Raw genomic sequence first — 16,336 nt, forward strand, 5'->3', positions numbered from 1 at the left:
ATCAAAGGATCATAAGGTAATCCAAAGATGTCTAATACAATAGTAAGAGGTCCTATTTATAATAATCTAGCTACTAGGGTTTATAGAAGTAAGTAATTGATGCATAAATCCACTTCCGGGGCCCACTAGGTGTGTGCTTGGGCTGGGCTTTGAGTGTTGCACGTGCAGAGGCCATTTGTGGAGTTGAACGCCAGTTTCTGTGCCAGTTTGGGCGTTCAACTCTGGTTTTGGATCCTTTTCTGGCGCTGGACGCCAGATTTGGGCAGAAAACTGGCGTTGAACGCCAGTTTACGTCATCTATTCTTAGCCAAAGTATGGACTATTATATATTGCTGAAAAGCCCTGGATGTCTACTTTCTAACGAAATTAAAAGCGCGCCATTTCGAGTTCTGTAGCTCCAGAAAATCCACTTTGAGTGCAGGGAGGTCAGAATCCAACAGCATCAGCAGTCCTTTTTCAACCTCTGAATCTGATTTCTGCTCAAGTCCCTCAATTTCAGCCAGAAAATACCTGAAATCACAGAAAAACACACAAACTCATAGTAAAGTCCAGAAATGTGAATTTAACATAAAAACTAATGAAAACATCCCTAAAAGTAACAAGATCCTACTAAAAACATACTAAAGACAATGTCAAAAAGCGTATAAATTATCCGCTCATCACAACACCAAACTTAAATTGTTGCTTGTCCGCAAGCAACTGAAAATCAAATAGGATAAAAAGAAGAGAATATACTATAAATTCCAAACTATCAATGAAACAGAGCTTCAATCATATGAGCGGGACTTATAGCTTTTTGCCTCTTGAATAGTTTTGGCATCTCACTTTATCCATTGAGGTTCAGAATGATTGGCATCTATAGGAACTTCAGATTTCGAATAGTGTTATTGACTCTCCTAGTTCAGTATGATGATTCTTGAACACAGCTTCTTTATGAGTCTTGGCTGTGGCCCTAAGCACTTTGTTTTCCAGTATTACCACCAGATATATAAATGCCACAGACACATAATTGGATGAACCTTTTCAGATTGTGACTTAGCTTTGCTAAAGTCCCCAATTAGAGGTGTCCAGGGTTCTTAAGCACACTCTTTTTTTGCTTTGGACCTTGACTTTAACCGCTCAGTCTCAAGTTTTTACTTGACACCTACACGCCACAAGCACATGGTTAGGGACAGCTTGGTTTAGCCGCTTAGACCAGGATTTTATTCCTTTAGGCCCTCCTATCCACTGATGCTCAAAGCCTTGGGATCCTTTTTATTTGCCCTTGCCTTTTGGTTTTAAGGGTTACTGGCTTTTTGCTCTTGCCTCTTGGTTTTAAGAGCTTTTGGCTTTTTCTGCTTGCTTTTTCTATATATATATATATATTTTTTTCTGCAAGCTTTGTTCTTTGCTGCTTTTTCTTGCTTCAAGAATCATTTTTATGATTTTTCAGATAATCAAATAACATGATTGGTGAAGGGTTTTTTTGGGGAAGAGTGTTTATGGGGTTGTGTGAAAGAGAGTGGTGAGAAGAAGTGAGTGGAGGTAGGTGGGGATCCTGTGGGGTCCACAGATCCTGAGTGGATCCTGTGGAGTCCACAGATCCTGAGTGGATCCTGTGGGGTCCACAGATCCTGAGGTGTTCAAGGATTTACATCCCTGCACCCATTAGGCATGTAAAAATGCCTTTGTACCCAACTCTGGGCGTTCAGCGCCAGGTTGGTGGCCATTTTGGGCATTCAGCGCCCAGAAGCTGCCCATTTTGGGCGTTCAGCGCCAGAACCATGCTCTGTTCTGGCGCTGAACGCCAGACAGATGCTCCTCCAGGGTGTGATTTTTCTTCTGCTGTTTTTGATTCCGTTTTCAATTTTTCTATTTATTTTGTGACTCCACATGATCATGAACCTAAGAAAACATGAAAAACAATGAAAATAAAAGTTAGATAAACATTGGGTTGCCTCCCAACAAGCTCTTCTTTAATGTCAATAGCTTGACAGTGGGCTCTCATGGAGCCTCACAGATGTGCAGAGCTTTGTTGAGACTCTCCAACACCAAACTTAGAGTTTGGATATGGGAGTTCAACACCAAACTTAGAGTTTGGTTGTGGCCTCCCAACACCAAACTTAGAGTTTGACTGTGGGGGCTCTGGTTGACTCTGCTTGGAGAGAAGCTTTTTCTGCTTCCTCTCCATGGTTGTAGAGGGAGATCCTTGAGTTTTAAACACAAGGGAGTTCTCATTCCATTGAAGGAATATTTCACCTCTGTCAACATTAATCACAGCTCTTGCTGTGGCCAGGAAAGGTCTTCCCAGGATGATGGATTCATCCTCTTCCTTTCCAGTATCCAGGACTATGAAATCAGTAGGTATGTAAAGGCCCTCAACCTTTACTAATACATCTTCTACTTGTCCATAAGCCTATTTTCTTGAGTTGTCTGCCATCTCTAGTGAGATTTTAGCAGCTTGCACCCCATAGATTCCCAGTTTCTCTATTACAGAGAGGGGCATGAGGTTTATTCCTGAACCAAGGTCACACAGAGCCTTAAAGATCATGGTGCCTATGGTACAGGGTATTATGAACTTTCCAGGATCCTGTCTCTTCTGAGGCAATGTCAGTTGATCCAGATCACTTAGTTCATTGATGAACAAGGGAGGTTCAACTTTCCAAGTGTCAATGCCAAATGATTTGGCATTCAGCTTCATGATTGCACCAAGAAACTTGGCAGTTTGCTCTTCAGTAACATCCCCATTCTCTTCAGAAGAGGAATACTCATCAGAGCTCATGAAGGGTATAAGGAGGTTCAATGGGATCTCTATGGTCTCTAGATGGGCCTCAGAGTCCTTTGGTTCCTCAGAGGGAAGCTTCTTATTGACCACTGGACGTCCCAGGGGGTCTTCCTCCTTGGGATTCACGTCCTCTCCTTCCCTTATAGGTTCGGCCATGGTGCTTATGTCAATGGCCTTGCACTCTCCTTTTGGGTTCTCTTCTGTATTGCTTGGGAGAGTACTAGGAGGGATTTCAGTGATCCTTTTACTCAGCTGGCCCACTTGTGCTTCCAGATTTCTAATGGAAGACCTTGTTTCATTCATGAAACTTACAGTGGCCTTAGATAGATCAGAGACTAGATTTGCTAAATTAGAAGCATTTTGTTCAGAGTTCTCTGTCTGTTGCTGAGTTGATGATGGAAAAGGCTTGCTATTGCTAAACCTGTTTCTTCCACCATTATTAAAGCCTTGTTGGGGCTTTTGATCCTTCCATGAGAAATTTGGATGATTTCTCCATGTTGAGTTATAGGTGTTTCCATAAGGTTCACCTAAGTAATTTACCTCTGCTATTGCAGGGTTCTCAGGATCAAGAAGAAGCCTCTTGAGTACTGTTGGATGCAGCTTGCATTCCATTTAGACTCTGAGAGATCATATTGACTTGCTGAGTCAATATTTTATTCTGAGCCAATATGGCATTCAGAGTATCAACCTCAAGAACTCCCTTCTTCATAGGCGTCCCATTATTCACAGGATTCCTTTCAGAAGTGTACATGAACTGGTTATTAGCAACCATGTCAATGAGTTCTTGAGCTTCTGCAGGCGTTTTATTTAGGTGAATGGATCCACCTGCAGAAGTGTCCAGTGACATTTTTGATAGCTCAGATAAACCATCATAGAATATATCCAGGATGGTCCATTCTGAAAGCATGTCAGAAGGACACTTTTTGGTCAACTGTTTGTATCTTTCCCAAGCTTCATAGAGGGATTCACCTTCTTTCTGTCTGAAGGTTTGAACATCAGCTCTAAGCTTGCTCAGCTTTTGAGGAGGAAAGTACTTGGCTAAGAAAGCCGTGACCAGCTTATCCCAAGAGTTCAGGCTGTCTTTGGGTTGAGAATCCAACCATAATCTAGCTCTGTCTCTTACAGCAAAAGGGAAAAGCATGAGCCTGTAGACTTCAGGATCTACTCCATTAGTCTTAACAGTATCACATATCTGTAAGAAGTCAGTTAAGAACTGAAAAGGATCTTCAGATGGAAGTCCATGAAACTTGTAGTTCTGCTGCATCAGAGAAACTAATTGAGGTTTTAGCTCAAAGTTGTTTGCTCCAATGGCGGGAATGGAGATGCTTCTTCCATGTAAATTGGAATTAGGTGCAGTAAAGTCACCAAGCATCTTCCTTACATTGTTGTTGGGTTCGGCTGCCATCTCCTTTACTTGTTCGAAATTTTCAATCAAGTTTTCTCTGGATTGTTGTAATTTAGCTTCTCTTAATTTTCTCTTCAGAGTCCTTTCAGGTTCTGGATTAGCTTCAACAAGAATGCCTTTTTCTCTGTCCCTGCTCATAAGAAAGAGGAGAGAAAAAGAAAAGAAGAGGAATCCTCTATGTCACAGTAAAGAGGATCCTTATTGTTAGTAGAAGAAAAGAAGAAGAAATTCGAACACAGATAGAGGAGGGGGTTTCGAATTTGGTGATGATGTGAGGAAGAGATGTTAGTAGATGAATAAATAAGTAGAATAAGATGAGAGAGAAGGAGAGAATTTTCGAAAATTATTTTTGAAAAAGAGTTAGTGATTTTCAAAAATGGTTTTTGAAAAGTGTTAGTATTTTTCGAAAAATTTTTAAAATCAAAAATAAAAATAAGAATAATTAGTTAATTAAAAAGAAATTTTTGAAAAAGAGGAAAGATATTTTCAAAAATTAGAGAGAGAGTTAGTTAGGTAGTTTTGAAAAAGTTAAGAAACAAACAAAAAGTTAGTTAGTTAGTTGAAACAAATTTTGAAAACCAATTTTGAAAAGATAAGAAGTTAGGAAGTTAGAAAAGATATTTTGAGAAGATATTTTTAAAAAAGATAAGATAAGAAGATATTTTTGAAAAGATATGATAGGAATTAGTTTTTGAAAAAGATTTGATTTTTAAAATCTCAATTAATGACTTGATTCATAAGAAATCACAAGATATGATTCTAGAACTTAAAGTTTGAATCTTTCTTAACAAGCAAGTAACAAACTTCAAATTTTTGAATCAAAACATTAATTGTTTATGTTATTTTCGAAAATTTAATACAAAAATAAGAAAAAGATTTTTGAAAAATATTTTTGGAATTTTCGAAAATAACTAAGAATTTTGAAAAAGATTTGATTTTTGAAAAAGATTTTGAAAAAGATAAGATTTTCAAATTGAAAATTTGATTTGACTCATGAGAAATAATTTGATTTTTTTTTAAATTTTTGAAAGAGTCAACTCAATTTTCGAATTTGATGAGAGAAAAAGGGAAAGATATTTTTTTGATTTTTGAAATTTTTATGAAAAACATGAAAAATATGCAATGCATGAAATTTTTAGATCAAAACAATGAATGCATGCAATAATGCTATGAATGTCAAGATGAACACCAAGAACACTTTGAATGTTAAGATGAACATCATAGACACAATTTTGAAAAATTTTTAATGCAAAGAAAACATGCAGGACACCAAACTTAGAATTCTTTAATGCTTACGCACTAAGAATTCAAGAATGCATATGATAAACATGAAAAGACACAAAACAAAAAATCATCAAGATCAAACAAGAAGACTTACCAAGAACAACTTGAAGATCATGAAGAACACTATGAATGCATGATATTTTCGAAAAATGCTAGATGCATATGCAAGTGACACCAAACTTATGATATGACTCAAGACTCAAACAAGAAACAGGGAAATATTTTTTATTTTTGTGATTTTCTAATTTTTTTGGATTTTTTTTTTCGAAAATTATATGAAAAAGAAAAATAAGGATTCCAAAATTTTTAATATGAATTCCAGGAATCTTGCATTCTTAGTCTAAAACTTCAGTCTAGGAATTAGACATGGCTCACTAGCCAGCCAAGCTTTCAATGAAAGCTCCGGTCCAAAACACTAGACATGGCCAATGGCCAGCCAAGCTTCAGCATGTAACACCAGAGTATATTGCTCTTGATAACAAATTGCTGCTCATTACTTATCAAATATGTGACTTGCCTCTGATGGTTTGGAAGCCCCAGTCCAAAAGAATTTAGACATGGCTTTACAGCCAGCCAGGCTTCACATGCTTCATGAAACACTAGAATTCTTTCTTAAAAATCTTGAATAAAATTTTTTTGAAAACATTTTTATTTTTTTCGAAAACAGATGAGAAAGTTTTGAAAGATTTTTGAAAGATTTTTGAAAACAAAACAAAAAAGAAAATTACCTAATCTGAGCAACAGGATGAACCGTCAGTTGTCCAAACTCAAACAATCCCCGGCAACGGCGCCAAAAACTTGGTGCACGAAATTGTGATGTCCAGGCTCGAACAATCCCTGGCAACGTGAGCAACTTGGTACGCGTAATCGTGATTACACTTTAATGATGTAAAATTCATGGCTCTTTCTTTCCCTGGCAATGGCGCCAATAACATGGTGCCAATACCATGGTTCACAACTTCGATACAACTAACCAGCAAGTGCACTGGGTCGTCCAAGTAATACCTTACGTGAGTAAGGGTCGAATCCCACGGAGATTGTTGGTATGAAGCAAGCTATGGTCACCTTGCAAATCTTAGTCAGGCGGATATAAAGTGATAATAGTGTTTTCGAATATTATATAATAGGGATAGAGATACTTATGTAAATCATTGGTAGGAATTTCAGATAAGCGAATGGAGATGCTTTCGTTCCTCTGAACCTCTGCTTTCCTGCTATCTTCATCCAATCAGTCTTACTCCTTTCCATGGCTGGCTTTATGCAAGGGCATCACCGTTGTCAGTGGCTACATCCCCTCCTCTCAGTGAATAATATGCTCACGCACCCTGTCACGGCACGGCTATTCATCTGTCGGTTCCCGATCATGCTGGAATAGGATTCACCCTCCTTTTGCGTCTGTCACTAACGCCCAGCATTCGCGAGTTTGAAGCTCGTCACAGTCATTCAATCATTGAATCCTACTCGGAATACCACAGACAAGGTTTAGACTTTCCGGATTCTCTTGAATGCCGCCATCATTCTAGCTTACGCCACGAAGATTCTGGTTAGGAGATCTAAGAGATATTCATTCTAGCTTATTTCATGTAGAACGGAAGTGTTTGTCAGGCACGTGTTCATAGGGGAGAATGGTGATGAGCGTCACACATAATCATCACCTTCATCACGTTCTTGGGTGCGAATGGATATCTTAGAAGCGAAATAAGATGAATTGAATAGAAAACAGTAGTACTTTGCATTAATCTTTGAGAAACAGCAGAGCTCCACACCTTAATCTATGGAGTGTAGAAACTCTACCGTATGAAAATACATAAGTGAAGGTCCAGGCATGGCCGAGATGGCCAGCCCCCAAAACGTGATCAAAGGATCATAAGGTAATCCAAAGATGTCTAATACAATAGTAAGAGGTCCTATTTATAATAATCTAGCTACTAGGGTTTATAGAAGTAAGTAATTGATGCATAAATCCACTTCCGGGGCCCACTAGGTGTGTGCTTGGGCTGGGCTTTGAGTGTTGCACGTGCAGAGGCCATTTGTGGAGTTGAACGCCAGTTTCTGTGCCAGTTTGGGCGTTCAACTCTGGTTTTGGATCCTTTTCTAGCGCTGGATGCCAGATTTGGGCAGAAAACTGGCGTTGAACGCCAGTTTACATCGTCTATTCTTGGCCAAAGTATAGACTATTATATATTTCTGGAAAGCCCTAGATGTCTACTTTCCAACGCAATTGGAAGCGCGCCATTTCGAATTCTGTAGCTCCAGAAAATCCACTTTGAGTGCAGGAAGGTCAGAATCCAACAGCATCAGCAGTCCTTTTTCAACCTCTGAATCTGATTTCTGCTCAAGTCCCTCAATTTTAGCCAGAAAATACCTGAAATCACAGAAAAACACACAAACTCATAGTAAAGTCCAGAAATGTGAATTTAACATAAAAACTAATGAAAACATCCCTAAAAGTAACTAGATCCTACTAAAAACATACTAAAGACAATGTCAAAAAGCGTATAAATTATCCGCTCATCAATGGCCGAATGTATATTTATAGGAGGAGGGGAGGGATTTCAAAAATTTGAAAGAGATATGACATAGAGATATGATTGATGGAAGAAAATATAATCATGATATGAAAAAGATGAGATTTGTAATTGAAAAAGATATAAAGATGTTAAATCTGAAAATTTGGTTATGCATCTAAGAAATAAGAGATGATATGATGAGTTGAAAAAGATTTGGAAAGAAATTAAGAGGATAATTGAGTTTTTGAAAAGATTTGGGAAGGATTTGAAAGAAAATTGAAAAGAGATTTAGAAAATTGTTGAATTTTGGAAAATTGAGGGGGAATGATGAAAGTTTGAAACATGTTTATGCAGAAAATTATGAGTCAAAACATGAAAATTTGAAAAAAATTTGAAGTTGGAAACAAAATCTCATCCCCCTACCTTTCTAGCGTTTAACGCCCAATTGTTGGCCATTATGGGCGTTTAACGCCCAGCCAGGTACCCTAGCTGGCGTTAAACTCCAGAAACCCCTTTATCACTGGGCATTTTTTCTGAACGCCCAAAATGCCCTTTACTGGCATTTTCTTGCCAGCAAGCTCCTTTTCTCTGCTTTTTTGCATTGAATCCTTCTGTAACTCTGTGAATTCCTTCAATTTTGATGATTAACCTTTGAAGAAAAATGTATATCAAACTTCTACAAGCATTAATTAAAACAAATAACTTGCTAATGGCTGAGTTGCCTCCCAGTAAGCGCTTCTTTATTGTCTTTAGCTGGACCTTTACTGAGCTTCATTCAAGCCTCAGTTTTGAGCATTCTTGCTCAAAATTGCTTTCAAAATAATGTTTGATTCTCTGTCCATTAACAATTAACTTTTTGTCAGAATCAATATCCTGAAGCTCAACATATCCATATAGTGACACTCCTGTAATCACATATGGTCCCCTCCACCGGGATTTTAATTTTCCGGGGAATAATCTGAGCCTAGAGTTGAACAGCAGAACTTTTTGTCCTGGCTCAAAGACTCTGGATGATAATTTCTTGTTATGCCACTTTTTTGCTTTTTCCTTATAAATTTTTGCATTTTCAAAAGCATTGAGTCTGAAATCCTCTAGCTCATTTAGCTGGAGCAATCTTTTCTCACCAGCTAACTTAGCATCCAGGTTTAGGAATCTGGTTGCCCAGTAGGCTTTATGCTCCAGTTCCACGGGCAGATGACAGGCCTTGCCATACACAAGCTGGTATGGAGAGGTTCCTATAGGAGTCTTGAATGTTGTTCTGTATGCCCACAGAGCATCATCCAAGCTCTTTGCCCAATCCTTTCTACGGGCAATTATAGTTCATTCCAGGATTCTCTTTAGTTCTCTATTAGAGACTTCAGCCTGCCCATTCGTCTGTGGATGATACGGAGTTGCTACTTTGTGGCTAATTTCATATCGAACCATAGCAGAGTAAAGCTGTTTATTGCAGAAATGGGTGCCCCCATCACTGATTAGTACTCTGTGAACACCAAATCTGCTGAAAATATGTTTCTGGAGGAACTTCAGCACAGTCTTGGTATCATTAGTGGGTGTGGCAATTGCCTCCACCTATTTAGATACGTAGTCTACTGCCACCAGAATATAAGTGTTTGAATATGATGGTGGGAAAGGACCCATGAAGTCAATACCCCATACATCAAACAACTCAATCTCTAAGATCCCTTGTTGAGGCATGGCATAACCATGAGGCAAGTTACCAGCTCTTTAGCAATTGTCATAGTTACACACAAACTCTCGGGCATCTCTATAGAGAGTAGGCCAATAGAAGCCACATTGGAGGACTTTAGTGGCTGTTTGCTCACTTCCGAAATGTCCTCCATACTGTGATCCATGGCAATGCCACAGGATCTTCTGTGCCTCCTCTCTAGGGATGCATCTGCGGATCATTCCATCTGCGCATCTCTTAAAGAGATATGGTTCATCCCATAAGTAGTACTTTGCATCAGAAATTAGTTTTTTCTTTTGCAACCTGCTGTACACCTGGGGTATGAACCTCACAGCTTTATAATTTGCAATGTCTGCAAACCATGGTGCTTCCTGAATGGCAAAAAGTTGCTCATCCGGAAAGGTCTCAGAGATCTCAGTAGGAGAGAGGGACGCCCCTGCTACTGGTTCTATCCGGGACAAGTGATCAGCTACCTGGTTCTCTGTCCCTTTTTTGTCTCTTATTTCTATATCAAACTCTTGCAGAAGCGACACCCATCTTATGAGCCTGGGTTTTGAATCCTGCTTTGTGAGTAGATATTTAAGAGCAGCATGGTCAGTATACACAATCACTTTTGAACCTACTAAATAGGATCTAAACTTGTCAATGGCATAAACCATTGCAAGTAACTCCTTTTCTGTGGTTGTGTAATTCTTCTGTGCGTCATTTAGAACACGACTGGCATAGTAAATTACGTGCAGAAGCTTGTTATGCCTTTGTCCCAACACTACACCAATGGCATGGTCACTGGCATCACACATTAATTCGAATGGTAATGTCCAGTCAGGTGCAGAGATGACTGGTGCTGTGACTAGCTTGGCTTTCAGGGTCTCAAACGCCTGCAGACACTCTGTGTCAAATACAAATGGCGTGTCAGCAGCTAGCAGGTTGCTTAGAGATTTTGCAATTTTTGAAAAAATCCTTTATGATGATGAGCGGATAATTTATACGCTTTTTGACATTGTTTTTAGTATGTTTTTAGTAGGATCTAGTTACTTTTAGGGATGTTTTTAATAGATTTTGTGTTAAATTCAAATTTCTGGACTTTACTATGAGTTTGTGTGTTTTTCTGTGATTTCAGGTATTTTCTGGCTGAAATTAAGGGACTTGAGCAGAAATCAGATTCAGAGGTTGAAAAAGGACTGCTGATGCTGTTGGATTCTGACCTCCCTGCACTCAAAGTGGATTTTCTGGAGCTACAGAACTCGAAATGGCGCGCTTCCAATTGCGTTAAAAAATAGACATCCAGGGCTTTCCAGCAATATATAATAGTCCATACTTTGGCCAAGAATTGACGACGTAAACTGGCGTTCAACGCCAGCTTTCTACCCAAATCTGGCGTCCAGCGCCAGAAAAGGATCCAAAACCAGAGTTGAACGCCCAAACTGGCACAGAAACTGGCGTTCAACTCCACAAATGGCCTCTGCACGTGCTACACTCAAGCTCAGCCCAAACACACACCAAGTGGGCCCTGGAAGTGGATTTATGCATCAATTACTTACTCATGTAAACCCTAGTGACTAGTTTATTATAAATAGGACCTCTTACTATTGTATTTGACATCTTTGGACGCCTGGTTCTTAGATCAGAGGGGCTGGCCTCTCGGCCATGCCTGGACCTTCACTTATGTATTTTTAACGGTAGAGTTTCTACACTCCATAGATTAAGGTGTGGAGCTCTGCTGTTCCTCAAAGATTAATGCAAAGTACTACTGTTTTCTATTCAATTCTTCTTATTTCGCTTCTAAGATATCCATTCGCACCCAAGAACGTGATGAAGGTGATGATTATGTGTGACGCTCATCATCCTTCTCCCTTATGAACGCGTGCCTGACAAACACTTCCGTTCTACATGAATTAAGCTAGAATGAATATCTCTTAGATCTCCTAACCAGAATCTTCGTGGCGTAAGCTAGAATGATGGCGGCATTCAAGAGAATCCGGAAGGTCTAAACCTTGTCTGTGGTATTCTGAGTAGGATTCAATGATTGAATGACTGTGACGAGCTTCAAACTCGCGAGTGCTGGGCGTTAGTGACAGACGCAAAAGGAGGGTGAATCCTATTCCAGCATGATCGAGAACCGACAGATGAATAGCCGTGCCGTGACAGGGTGCGTGAGCATATGATTCACTGAGAGGAGGGGATGTAGCCACTGACAACGGTGATGTCCTTGCATACAGCCAGCCATGGAAAGGAGTAAGACTGATTGGATGAAGACAGCAGGAAAGCAGAGGTTCAGAGGAACGAAAAGCATCTCCATTCGCTTATCTGAAATTCCTACCAATGATTTACATAAGTATCTCTATCCCTATTTTATTAATTAATATTCGAAAACCACATAACTATTTTATATCTGCCTGACTGAGATTTACAAGGTGACCATAGCTTGCTTCATACCAACAATCTCCGTGGGATTCGACCCTTACTCACGTAAGGTATTACTTGGACAACCCAGTGCACTTGCTGGTTAGTTGTACGGAGTTGTGTCCACACATAGAGCCACAATGAGGATTCAATACAATTATATATTGTTAATCTCACACAAGTACAAAGAACAGGACAACACAATTTCGTGCACCAAGTTTTTGGCGCCGTTGCCGGGGATTGTTTGAGTTTGGACAACTGACGGTTCATCTTGTTGCTCAGATTAGGTAATTTTCTTTTTGTTTTGTTTTCAAAAATTTTTCAAAAATCTTTCAAAAATTCCTCACTTGTTTTCGAAAAAAAAAATGTTTTCAAAAATAAATTATTCTATGGCTTCAAAATTTTTAAGAATGAATTCTAGTGTTTCATGAAATATGTTGAATCATATCTGGCTGTAAAGCCATACCCAAAACTACTTTGGGATTGGTATTCAACTAATCATTCCAGCCCATGTAATTATATGTTGCAGCCTGGCTGGCTAGTGAGCCATGTCTAATTCCTGGACTGAAGCTTTAGACTAACATGGCAAGATTCCTGGAATTCATATTAAAAATTTTGGAATCCTTATTTTTTTTTCTTTTCTTTTAAATTTTCGAAAAATATAAATAAAAAAATCCAAAAAAATTAGAAAATCATAAAAATCAAAAATATTTTGTGTTTCTTGTTTGAGTCTTGAGTCACATTATAAGTTTGGTGTCACTTGCATATGCATCTTGCATTTTTTCGAAAATATCATGCATTCATAGTGTTCTTCATGATCTTCAAGTTGTTCTTGGTAAGTCTTCTTGTTTGATCTTGATGATTTTTTGTTTTGTGTCTTTTCATGTTTATCATATGCATTCTTGAATTCTTAGTGTCTAAGCATTAAAGAATTCTAAGTTTGGTGTCTTGCATGTTTTCTTTGCATTAAAAATTTTTTCAAAAATATGTTCTTGATGTTCATCATGATCTTCATAGTGTTCTTGGTGTTCATCTTGACATTCATGGCATTCTTGCATACATTCATGTTTTGATCTAAAAATTTCATGCATTGCATAATTTTCATGTTTTCATAAAAATTCAAAAAAATCAAAAAAATATCTTTCCCTTTTTCTCTCATCAAATTCGAAAATTGAGTTGACTTTTTCAAAAATTTTTAAAATCAAGTTGTTTCTTATGAGTCAAATCAAATTTTCAAATTTGAAAATCTTATCTTTTTCAAAATCTTTTTCAAAAATCAAATCTTTTTCAAAATTCTTAGTTATTTTCGAAAATTCCAAAAATATTTTTCAAAAATCTTTTTCTCATTTTAAATCATAATTTTCGAAAATAACTTAAACAATTAATGTTTTGGTTCAAAAATTTGAAGTTGTTACTTGCTTGTTAAGAAAGATTCAAACTTTAAGTTCTAGAATCATATCTTGTGATTTCTTATGAATCAAGTCATTAATTGTGATTTTAAAAATCAAATCTTTTTCAAAACTAATTTCAATCATATCTTTTCAAAAATATCTTCTTATCTTATCTTTTTCAAAAATATCTTTCCAAAATATCTTTTCTAACTTCCCAACTTCTTATCTTTTCAAAAATTTGTTTCAACTAACTAACTAACTTTTTGTTTGTTTCTTAACTTTTTCAAAACTACCTAACTAACTCTCTCTCTCTCTCAATTTTCGAAAATATCTCCCCCCTTTTTCAAAATTTCTTTTTAATTAACTATTATTTTAAAGTTTAAATTCTAATTTTCGAAAAAAAAAATTTCGAAAAAAAATACTAACAATTTTCAAAAAAACAATTTTCAAAAATCACTAACTCTTTTTCAAAATAATTTTCGAAAATTATTCCTCCCCCATCTCATTCTATTTATTCATTCATGTCCTAACATCTCATCTCACATTCCAATCCTCACAGTTGTGTTTCTTCCTTTACATCACATCCTTTATCTCCCCCTCTTCTTTTACTTACAAAGGGATCCCTATACTATGGTATAAAGGATCTCTATTATTATTATCATTTTTCTGGCCATTCTTCCTTGTCATATGAGCAGGAGCAAGGATAAGAACATTCTTGTGGAAGCAGATCCAGAACCTGAAAGGACTCTGAAGAGAAAATTAAGAGAAGCTAAAATACAACAATCCAGAGATAACCTTTCAGAAATTTTCGAACAGGCAGAGGAGATGGCAGCCGAAAATAATAATAATGAAAGGAGGATGCTTGGTGACTTTACTGCACCTAATTCCAATTTACATGGAAGAAGCATCTCCATTCCTGCCATTGGAGCAAAAACTTTGAGCTGAAACCTCAATTAGTTTCTCTGATGCAGCAGAACTGCAAGTTTCATGGACTTCCATCTGAAGATCCTTTTCAGTTCTTAACTGAATTCTTGCAGATATGTGATACTGTAAAGACTAATGGAATAGATCCTGAAGTCTACAGGCTCATGCTTTTCCCTTTTGCTGTAAGAGACAGAGCTAGATTATGGTTGGATTCTCAACCCAAAGATAGCCTGAACTCTTGGGATAAGCTGGTCACGGCTTTCTTAGCCAAGTACTTTCCTCCTCAAAAGCTGAGCAAGCTTAGAGAGGATGTTCAAACCTTCAGACAGAAAGAAGGTGAATCCCTCTATGAAGCTTGGGAAAGATACAAACAGTTGACCAAAAAGTGTCCTTCTGACATGCTTTCAGAATGGACCATCCTGGATATATTCTATGATGGTTTATCTGAGCTATCAAAGATGTCACTGGACACTTCTGCAGGTGGATCCATTCACCTAAAGAAAACGCCTGCAGAAGCTCAAGAACTCATTGACATGGTTGCTAATAACCAGTTCATGTACACTTCTGAAAGGAATCCTGTGAATAATGGGACGCCTATGAAGAAGGGAGTTCTTGAAGTTGATACTCTGAATGCCATATTGGCTCAGAATAAAATATTGACTCAGCAAGTCAATATGATTTCTCAGAGTCTGCATGGAATGCAAACTGCATCCAACAGTACTCAAGAGGCATCTTCTGAAGAAGAAGCTTATGATCCTGAGAACCCTGCAATAGCAGAGGTAAATTACTTAGGTGAACCTTATGGAAACACCTATAACTCAACATGGAGAAATCATCCAAATTTCTCATGGAAGGATCAAAAGCCCCAACAAGGCTTTAATAATGGTGGAAGAAAAAGGTTTAGCAATAGCAAGCCTTTTCCATCATCAACTCAGCAACAGACAGAGAACTCTGAACAAAATGCTTCTAATTTAGCAAATCTAGTCTCTGATCTATCTAAGGCCACTGTAAGTTTCATGAATGAAACAAGATCTTCCATTAGAAATCTGGAAGCACAAGTGGGCCAGCTGAGTAAAAGGATCACTGAAATCCCTCCTAGTACTCTCCCAAGCAATACAGAAGAGAATCCAAAAGGAGAGTGCAAGGCCATTGACATAAGCGCCATGGCCGAACCTGAGAGGAGAGGAGAGGACGTGAATCCCAAGGAGGAAGACCTCCAGGGACGTCCAGTGATCAATAAGGAGCTTCCCTCTAGGGAACCAAAGGACTCTGAGGCTCATCTAGCGACCATAGAGATTCCATTGAACCTCCTTATGCCCTTCATGAGCTCTGATGAATATTCCTCTTCTGAAGAGAATGAGAATGTTACTGAAGAGCAAACTGCCAAGTTTCTTGGTGCAATCATAAAGCTGAATGCCAAATTATTTGGCATTGATGCTTGGGAAGTTGAACCTCCCTTGTTCATCAATGAACTAAGTGATCTGGATCAACTGACATTGCCTCAGAAGAGACAGGATCCTGGAAAGTTCATAATACCCTGTACCATAGGCACCATGATCTTTAAGGCTCTGTGTGACCTTGGTTCAGGAATAAACCTCATGCCCCTCTCTGTAATAGAGAAACTGGGAATCTATGGGGTGCAAGCTGCTAAAATCTCACTAGAGATGGCAGACAGCTCAAGAAGACAGGCTTATGGACACGTAGAAGATGTATTGGTAAAAGTTGAGGGCCTTTACATCCCTGCTGATTTCATAGTCCTGGATACTGGAAAGGAAGAGGATGAATCCATCATCCTAGGAAGACCTTTCCTGGCCATAGCAAGAGCTGTGATTGATGTTGACAGAGGTGAAATAGTCCTTCAATGGAATGAGAACTCCCTTGTATTCAAAACTCAAGGATCTCCCTCTGCAACCATGGAGAGGAAGCATGAAAAGCTTCTCTCAAAGCAGAGTCAACCAGAGCCCCCAC

The 16,336-nt window shown here is 38.3% G+C and overlaps 2 non-coding genes across 2 annotated transcripts; one reads left to right on the forward strand and one right to left on the reverse strand.

The window, feature by feature from the left end:
• The first annotated feature begins 3,665 nt into the window (after window positions 1–3,665).
• Window positions 3,666–3,773, forward strand: LOC148579284 (small nucleolar RNA R71). Its single transcript, XR_015895768.1, has one exon. It is a non-coding gene; the product is annotated as a small nucleolar RNA R71 (small nucleolar RNA).
• Window positions 3,774–14,664: 10,891 nt separating this feature from the next.
• LOC148579285 (small nucleolar RNA R71) lies at window positions 14,665–14,772 on the reverse strand. The gene has a single exon (XR_015895355.1). It is a non-coding gene; the product is annotated as a small nucleolar RNA R71 (small nucleolar RNA).
• Window positions 14,773–16,336: the final 1,564 nt, after the last annotated feature.

The sequence above is a fragment of the Arachis ipaensis genome, chromosome B10 (assembly GCF_059453495.1).
Source record: "Arachis ipaensis isolate K30076 ecotype BB chromosome B10, ASM5945349v1, whole genome shotgun sequence".
NCBI classification, from domain to species: domain Eukaryota; kingdom Viridiplantae; phylum Streptophyta; class Magnoliopsida; order Fabales; family Fabaceae; genus Arachis; species Arachis ipaensis.